This window comes from Triticum dicoccoides, chromosome 1B, assembly GCF_002162155.2.
Source record: "Triticum dicoccoides isolate Atlit2015 ecotype Zavitan chromosome 1B, WEW_v2.0, whole genome shotgun sequence".
Lineage (NCBI taxonomy): Eukaryota > Viridiplantae > Streptophyta > Magnoliopsida > Poales > Poaceae > Triticum > Triticum dicoccoides.
In genome coordinates this window covers 574325108-574335274 of record NC_041381.1, presented here as the reverse complement: position 1 = coordinate 574335274, position 10167 = coordinate 574325108, and positions in this window count along the sequence as shown.

Genomic DNA, 10167 nt, shown 5'->3' with positions numbered 1-10167 from the left:
TCGCCGCGGTGATCGTCTTCATCAACATCACCATCATCATCACCATCCTTACGCGGTCCACTCTCCCGCACCCTGCTGTAATCCCTACTTGAACATGGTGCTTTATGCTACATATTATGATCCAATGATGTGTTGCCATCCTATGATGTTTTGAGTAGATACCTTTTGTCTTTGGGTTGATTGATGATCTAGATTGGTATGAGTTGTATGTTCACTTTGATGCTGTCCTATGGTGCCCTCCGTGTCGTGCAAGCGTGAGGGATTCCCGCTGTAGGGTGTTGCAATACGTTCATGATTCGCTTATAGTGGGTTGGTGAGTGACGGAAACACAAACCCGAGTAAGGGGGTTGTTGAGTATGGGAATAAAGAGGACTTTATGCTTTAATGCTATGGTTGGGTTTTACCTTAATGATCTTTAGTATTTGCGGACGCTTGCTAGAGTTCCAATCATAAGTGCATATGATCCAAGTAGAGAAAGTATGTTAGCTTTTGCCTCTCCCTCATATGAAATTGCAATAGTGATCACCGGTCTTGTTAGAAATTGCCTAGGACAATTCCGCACACCGATCCACCATTATTCCACACTCGCTATTTACATTATTTAGTAATATATTCTAACTTTATGGTAACAGCACCTACTTTTATATTTTAGCTCTCCGATATTATACAAAGTTATCCTCTTTATACCCACAATACAGTTTTATTTCTTGTTTCTAGTTGGAAGCAAACGTTCGGTGCACATAGAGTCGTATCAGTGGCAGATAGGGCTTGAGAGAATATTGCTCTTACCTTTGGCTCCTTGTGGGTTCGACACTCCATACTTATCACCTCCACCTTTGGGAATTGCTACGATGATTCCCTGCACTTGGGGATTATCAAGCTCTTTTCTGGCGCCGTTGCCGGGGAGCAATAGGGTGGGGTTGATATTCTCGTGTGTGCTTGTTTGCTTTCTTCACTAAGTAGATTTTGTTTTTCCTTTTTGTTTCTGTCTAGTTGTGGGTGAACCATACAAAAAAAATCAAAAGATTGAAAATACCAAAAAAATATTTACTTGCCTCTCATGCCTAAAAAAGTTTTTCAAAAAGAGAAGTGATTGGAAAGTTATGCATTGAAGAAATGAGGGTCGACCTTGAGCACTTGTGTTCATGCTCACAGAAACAATGTAGAATTTTTCATGGAAGTTTCTCTGTAAATGATTATCCCCTTGTATATATCCATTGTATTGTAAAAATAATGTGCCAAGCTTTGGTTTTAGTATGATAAGATTGCTTGCTTACTATGTGCAGAAAAAAAACAGAAACTTTGGCTGTAGTGCATGAATTTACATTTTTTACTGGAAAGTCAAATGGGTCTGAAACTTTTTGCACATTACTTCTGTAAACCTTTTTCAAATTGACAAATTTATTTCATAATTTTTGGAGTTACAGAAGTTTACTAAACTTCCAGATTACTACAGACTCTCCTGTTCTTAACAGATTCTGTTTTTCGTGTGTTGTTTGCTTATTCTGATGCATCTATGGCTAGTATGTAGGGTATGAACCATAGAGAAGTTGGAATACAGTAGGTTTAACACCAATATAAACAAATAATGAGTTAATTACAGTACCTTAAAGTGGTAGTTTGCTTTATTACACTAACGGATCTCACAAAGTTTTTGTTTAAGTTTTTGTGAATGAAGTATTTGAAGAACGAGGAGTTACCGATATGAGAAGAATAAAGAGTGACAAGAGTTCAAGCTTGGGGATGCCCAAGGCACCCCAAGCAAATATTTCAAAGGATACTCAAGCATCTAAGCTTGGGGATGCCCCGGTTGGCATCCCATCTTTCTTCTTCAGCAAATATCGGTATACCTTGGTTTTTGTTTTGTTCACATGATTGGTGTCCTTTGTGTTTTTTATTTTTTAAGAATCATGCTAGTATGAGATAGCTCTTCATTGATTTATAGAATACTTCATGTTCTTCACTTATATCTTTTAAGTATGATCTTATAGAATTGCTCTTTGTGCTTCACTTAAATCGTTTGAGTATGGTTTTATAGAATGCTTCGTACGCTTCACTTATATATTTTAAGCTTGGACATTTGTTAGTCTATATTAATTGTAGAATGCTCCATGAACTTCACCTAGATCTTTTGGAGTATGAATAATACTATAATTTAAAGTGGGTTTGGAAGAGTGTCAACTTTAGGAATTAGTGATCCCACTATCTTGGAGGGTGTTGAATCTTCGTACGAAATTTATGAAAGTGGATTTGGAAGAGTGTCAACTTTAGTTAGTATTCCACTATATCGTAAGAGGTTCCAATTGAGTATGAGAAAAAAGTTGCTATCCATGATGCTACTGAAAATTATTATGAGGGATGAATATGTGCTTCTAGGAGTTGCAATAATATAAAGTTTTCTCTCTATGTGCTTAAAGTTTTGAAGTTATACTTGTTTTTGCCTTCCTATGCTAGTTGACTTTTGTTCCTATAAATTGTGTGCTCACAAAATCACTAGGCATAGGAAGTGAGTTAGATTTAACTGTGCTAGTCATATTCTTCATGATGCTCTTTTTATGTTTCAACTCTTATCTTTTATGCGAGCATCATTGAAATCATCATGCCTAGTTAAAAGGCATTAAAGAAAAGCGCTTGTTGGGAGAAAACCCAATATTTATCTTTACTGTTTTTGTGTGTCTACATGATTAAGATACTGTAGTAATCATGTTTTATAGCTTTTGTTTCAATAAAGTGCTAAGTAAGACCTTCGGGAAGACTTGGGTGAGAGTTAATGTGATCTTGCTGTAAAAAACAGAAACTTTGCGCTCACGAGATTAGCTGTCATTTTTTACATAAGAGTGATTTTGAGTTGATTATTTTTTAAGAAGATTAATAGACAAATTCCTCACGTGCACCAATTTATTTCATAATTTTTGGAGTAGCATAAGTATGGTTATTATTCATATTATTACAGACTGTTCTGTTTCTGACAGATTCTGTTTTCATTGCATAGTTTGCTTCTTTTCTAGTTTCTATGGCTTATATTTCTCAATATAAATGGTAGAAATGATATGGTACAATAGGAATTATGTGAAAACAATTATGAACCTTGTCTTTTACAGTACCAGAGTGCATGGTGTACTCTTTATCATACTAACCCATCTCACGAAGTTCCATTAAGTTTTGTGTGATTGAAGTTTTCATGTTTTGAGTGAGATATCGAAATGAGGAGAATAAGGAGTGGAAAGACCCTAAGCTTGGGGATGCACAAGGCACCCCAAGGTAATATTCAAGGAAGACTCAAGCGCCTAAGCTTGGGGATGCCCCGGAAGGCATCCCCTCTTTCGTCTTCAAAACTATCGGTACATCTTACTCGGAGCTATATTTTTATTCGTCACGTGATATGTGTTTTACTTGGAGCGTCATTTTATTTTGTTAGTATTAGCTTGCTGTTATTTAGAATAGTGTTTTTCATCTTTATTTTCAATAAAAATGTCAAGGATAGCCTTTACCATGTTTATTTTGCTAGTATACATGTTGCTGTTTGAAAACAGAAAGTTTACCGCTGTTGCAAAAATTCCCTAGAAAATTCAGAGCATGATATAATGTTGAAACTTTTTGCGTAATGAGCTCTGATAAATATACTACAGTGGGAATTTTCTCTCATAATTTTTGGAGTTAGGGAAGTATTGATACTCTTGCATTCTTTACAGGCTGTACTGTTTTGACAGATTGCTGTTATGTTTGCATTGTTTGCATATGTTTGCTTGTTTAATGATTCTATTTGAGGATAGGAGTATTAAATATGCAGAGGCATTTGGTAGGCAATGTTGAATAATAATTATAGTGATTTGTTAAAGTAGAAAATGATAAGGTTTTGCATTGGTTTATACTAACCTATCTCACGAGTTCTTGTTGAGTTTGGTGTGGATGAAGCTTTTGATAAAAAGAGAAACCATGATATGAGAAGAACTAAGGAGACACAAAAGTTCAAGATTGGGGATGCCCAAGGCACCCCAAGATAATATTCCAAGAAGTATCAAACATCTAAGCTTGGGGATGCCCCGTTACGCATCTCACCTTTCTTCTTCAACAACTATCGGTTAGTATCGGTTGAACCTAAGTTTTTGCTTCTTCACATGAGTTGTGCTATCCTTGCAATGTCATTTTATTTTGTTTTACTTGCTGTTTGAATAAAATCATTGGATCTGAAATTTTGAATAGAAAAGGAACCCTCCCATGGCTAGTTAATTATTTGCCTACTCAGTATCCTTCACTCATATCTTTTGGAGTAGTTTGTCATTTACTCATGCGCTTCATGTATATCCTATGAGTAAATGGGGGAATGAATTGAATGTCATGAATCTAAACTTTTATATGTTTCATATGCTTATAACATGGTTAGTGATGACTTCACACATAGAAAGTATGAGGCATAAAAGTTGTTGAGAGTTGGCAAACGTAGTTTTGGTCATCGTTGCAATTAATAGGAAGTAATAAGGAAAGAGAGGTTCACATACAAATATATTATCTTGGACATCTTTTATGATTGTGAAGCACTCATTAAGTATGACATGCTAAAAGAGTTGGTGTTGGACAAGGAAGACAACGTAATGGTTTATGTTTTTTGACATCTCAGTTAAAGTATATTGTCATTAACCTTCCAAACATGTTGAGCTTGCCTTTCTCCCTCATGCTAGCCAAATTCCTTGCACCAAGTAGAGATACCACTTGTGCTTCCAAATACTCGTAAACCCAGTTTTGCCATGAGAGTCCACCTTACCTACCTATGGATTGAGTAAGATCCTTCAAGTAAGTTGTCATTGGTGCAAGCAATAAAAATTGCTCTCTAAATATGTACGACTTATTAGTGCGGAGAAAATAAGCTTTGTACGAACTTGTTGTGGAAGTAATAAAAGTGAAAGACTGCATAATAAAGGTTCACATACAAGGGGCAATATAAAGTGACGTTCTTTTGCATTAAGATTTTGTGCATCAATCCTAAACACGCATGACAACCTCTGCTTCCCTCTGCGAAGGGCCTATCTTTTACTTTATGTTTTTACTTTATGTTTGAGTCAAGGTGATCCTCACCTTTCCCTTTTTCATTTTTTCCTTTGGCAAGCTCTTCGTGTTTGAAAGATTGTGATATATATATCCAATTGGATGTAAGTTGGCATAGGCTATTATTGTTGACATCACCTAAAGGTGAATACGTTGGGAGGCAACTCAATAAGCCCCTATCTTTCTTAGTCTCCGGCTGAAACTCTATAACCACAAGTATTCCGTGAGTGTTAACAATTATAGGAGACTACGAGATAGTTGAGTATGTGAACTTGCTGAAAAGCTCTATTCTTGACTCTTTCTGATGTTATGATAAATTGCAATTGCTTCAATGACTGAGATTATAGTATGTTAGTTCTCAATGAAGTTTCTGAACCATACTTGACATTGTGAATAGATTGTTACTTGATCATGAAAAGTTATATGAGATAAGCTACTATTATGAGACATTTTGATGCTAGAAAAGGTGATTGAAATTATCATTGATCAAACTTGTGCACCTACTAGCATTCACACTTCATAAATTATTTCTTTTATCATTTACCTACTCGAGGACGAGCAGGAATTAAGCTTGGGGATGCTGATATGTCTCCAACGTATAATTTATGAAGTATTCATGCTATTATATTATCCATCTACGATGTTTTATAAGCATTTATATGTCATTTTATATGATTTTTGGGACTAACCTATTAACCTAGAGCCGAGTGCCAGTTTCTGTTTTCTCCTTGTTTTTGTATTTTACAGAAAAGGGATACCAAACGGAGTCCAATTGACGTGCCAATTTTTGAGGATTTTTTATGGACCAAAAGAAGACCACGGAGCATCGGAGTTGGGCCAGAAGAGTCCCGGGCTGCCCACGAGAGTGGGGGCCGTGCCCCCCTAGGGCACGGCCCCATATCTCGTGGACAGCCCGGAGACCTCCCTGATGTGAAACCAACGCCAAAAATTCCTATAAATAGAGAAACCTTCGGGAATTAACCTAGATTGGAAGTTCCGCCGCCGCAAGCCTCTATAGCCACGAGAACTCAATCTAGGCCCTCTCTGGCACCCTGCCGGAGGGGGCCATCATCACCGGAGGCCATGGAGGAGGATCTCGGAGGGGCCATCATCTCCATGAAGGCCAATGACCAGAGGAGGAAAGCCATGGAGGAGGAAGCACAAGGGGGAGAACCTCTCCTCCTCTCTCTTGGTGGCACCAGAGTGCCATCGGGAGGGGAATCATCGCCGCGGTGATCGTCTTCATCAACATCACCATCCTTACGCGGCCCACTCTCCCGCACCCCGCTGTAATCCCTACTTGAACATGGTGCTTTATGCTACATATTACGATCCAATGATGTGTTGCCATCCTATGATGTTTTGAGTAGATATATTTTGTCTTTGGGTTGATTGATGATCTAGATTGGTATGAGTTGTATGTTTCACTTTGATGCTGTTCTATGGTGCCCTCCATGTCGCGCAAGCGTGAGGGATTCCCACTGTAGGGTGTTGCAATACGTTCATGATTCGCTTATAGTGGGTTGGTGAGTGACGGAAACACAAACCCGAGTAAGGGGGTTGTTGCATATGGGAATAAAGAGGACTTTATGCTTTAATGCTATGGTTGGGTTTTACCTTAATGATCTTTAGTATTTGCGGACGCTTGCTAGAGTTCCAGTCATAAGTGCATATGATCCAAGTAGAGAAAGTATGTTAGCTTTTGCCTCTCCCTCATATGAAATTGCAATAGTGATCACTGGTCTTGTTAGAAATTGCCTAGGACAATTCCGCACACTGATCCACCATTTTTCCACACTTGCTATTTACATTATTTAGTAATATATTCTAACTTTATGGTAACATCACCTACTTTTATATTTTAGCTCTCCGATATTATACAAAGTTATCCTCTTTATACCCACAACACAGTTTTATTTCTTGTTTCTAGTTGGAAGCAAACGTTTGGTGCACGTAGAGTCGTATCAGTGGCAGATAGGGCTTGAGAGAATATTGCTCTTACCTTTGGCTCTTTGTGGGTTCGACACTCCATACTTATCACTTCCACCTTTGGGAATTGCTACGATGATTCCCTGCACTTGGGGATTATCAGGGTACTGACGGGACGTGTACCCAGCTGCGACGCCTGGTCGACAGCAGGCAAGCACCGATGGATCCGCTCTTGCTATGCGGCGCGCCGCACCTCTCGCTCTGCGGCGCTGCAACGGTCTCGCCGTGTGGCAAGCCGCAACCTATCGGTGCGGACGCGCCTAGCTTGCTTTGCGGCGCGCCATCGATCATGTTGTGTGGCGAGCTGCAGCCTCTCGACGCTGACATGCCTATCTTGATCCGCTGCGCTGAAGCGCCATCCACCAAGGGTCTGCTCAACCCTGGCGATGATGCGCATCACAACGTCGTCCATCATGTTGCCGGGGAGCACCTCGGCCTCGACGGGCCGTGGCGCCTTCTCATTTTCCTCGTCGATGAGGTTGAGGTAGAGGCGACGCTTTGGTGGGTTGGCATGCTTGGAAAAGGTGGATGTGCTACAGGTTGCGCTTGTTGGCTCCATGCATCGTGTGCCACCTAGGTTTATGCACAATATCGCTGGGTGGCGGGAAAACAATAAGGAAATGGCGGGAAATGGTGGCATGTTCACAAAACGCCATCAATTAATGGAAACTTAGCATAGAAGGAACATAGAGCTAGCACAAGAAGTAGATGATGATTAGATGATCGTTTATCCTAATTAATTATGCATGTAATAGTTTACTTTGGTGTGTGGAAATGTCATGTGTGTACTAGCCACCTATGTAATTGGATGCTTGTTGCATATTACACATATCTCATTTATGTGAAACATTTCTGTTCTCTTGGCTCAACACAAACAATTTATCAGAATGAACTATATTCCCTCCATTGCACACACCTTGATCTGGCTGAACCATTTCTGTTGTGTTGCCTAATCGAAAACAGTTCATATGAGTGAACCGTATGCCGTATATCGCACACACCTTGATCTGGCTGACTGTTTCTTTTGTGTTGCCTAATCACAAACAATTCATCTGAGTGAACTATATGCCGTATATCACACACACCTTCATCTGGCTGCCTGTTTCTGTTGTTCCGCCTCATCAGAAACAATTTATCCGAGTGAACTGTATGCCGTATATCGCACACGCCTTCATCTGGCTGCCCGTTTCTTTTGTTCTGCCTCATCACAAACAGTTAATTCAACTGAACCGTATGCCCCACATCACACACACAATTAGAATATGAACCATGTTTGATGTATCCTTCATCACAAACATTTTGCATCTTTTTGACGGTTTTTTACATCACCGTTTGCGATAATGCATCGCACACAGTTTTGTCGAAGGGTCTCTGATCATAGTGTCGCGTTAGCAGTATCCTGCAGTAGTGGGTACTACCGCTTAGCATGGTCAAAACAGACCAGCGAGAGAGTTAAACACGAGTTGTAGTTCTGCCAGAGAGGTAGTACCACTCTAGGGAGAGGTAGTACCGCCCAGAGAGGTAGTACCGCTCGGGTGGATAGGTAGTACCACCCGAAGAGGTAGTACTGCTGATGGGGAGAGGTAGTACTGCTTACCGCTTATAAGTGGCACTACCGCTCTACTACCGCGAAACTCGACACAAAAAAACGCATCCCCAGAAGCAGCGGTACTTCGTGCGTCACAGGGCCGCAGTACTGCCGCTTACGAGCAGTACTACCGCTCTAGAGAGCAGTACTACCGCTTCAGGCTTTCAGGAACACAACAGAGAATGCAATAAAGCCTAAACTGCCACAACTTCTGCATATGAGCTCCGAATTGAGCAAACTCAAGCTTGTTGGATAGATGACGACAAGTAGCATCCAACAACATAAGATATAGAGGAGTGAACCCACTAAAAGAGAGGAACCAACATAACCCCCAACATCGAAAACATCATAGAAGATGCATGTGAACTCCGTTTTCGATGAACTCGAGCTTGTCATCAAGATGACCATAAGCTCTAAGACCCACAAAGAGAATCAACAAAAACCCCAACATCGAAAACATCATAGAAGATGCATGTGAACTCCGTTTCCGATGAACTCGAGCTTGTCATGAAGATGACCATAAGCTCTAAAACTCACCAAGAGAAATACCAAACAAGAACCAAGAAAGATGATGCGGTGCTGCAATGGTTTGAGCTCTCTACGAATGATACGATCAAGCTACTCATCGAGATCCCCCCTTGATAGTATGGCAACTGATCTTATAACCCAGTCTCTCAACAAACACCATGAGACCGGTAAAACATAAACCTATCAAGGGCAAACCTTTGCCTTGCACATAGTACACTTGAGCTAGATCATGACGATTTTGACTCCCTCAAGTTTGACCACCTTTCTTGATTGCATTGGCTCGATGAAGACTAGTTGATTGCTCCCCATACTCCACTATGGGAGATCCACTCTTCGGCACATCTTCACACAAGTCCATCGACACCACAATGGACGGCAAGCTTCAAAGATGATCTCTTCGTGATGCTACACCTGAACTTGCACACCGCAATCTTGATGACGATCACCACTTGATGTCATCCTCCATGGGTTGTATGAGATCTTCCTCACTACAAAAAAAGACACATCCGTGACATTTTGGGCCAAACGAATTTTTTTCTGTCATACATATGACACTTCTATGACGATAATTGTGACAAAACCCGGTATCATCATAGATGTGGTGGGCTCCTACTTCTATGACAAAAAATCATGACAGAAAATGGGCTTTTCGTCCTGGGTAGGCCAGAGACGCAGCTGCATGACATTCTTTGGGCCGTCCATGACGGAAAAAACCGTGGTAGAAGCGAGGGCGAGGAAAATTTCGGGGAGTTCCCGGTTACGATGGGAGGTCGGGGGCCGAGCGATGCGCGTTTCTCTTGTACACGTACACGTGTGTGTGCGAGGTGTTGGCTCTAACTGAACCCGAGCAAGGCGTTGGGCTCTAACTGGACCCGAGCGATTGCACTTCAGGCTACGTGTTACTGAACCCGAGCGAACGATCGATGGCTATTAACTGAACCCGATCGAGCGATTCCTTCGCTACTGCTGCTAACTAAAGCCGATCGATGCTGCCTCTCTGGATGAACAGTGAGCGTTGC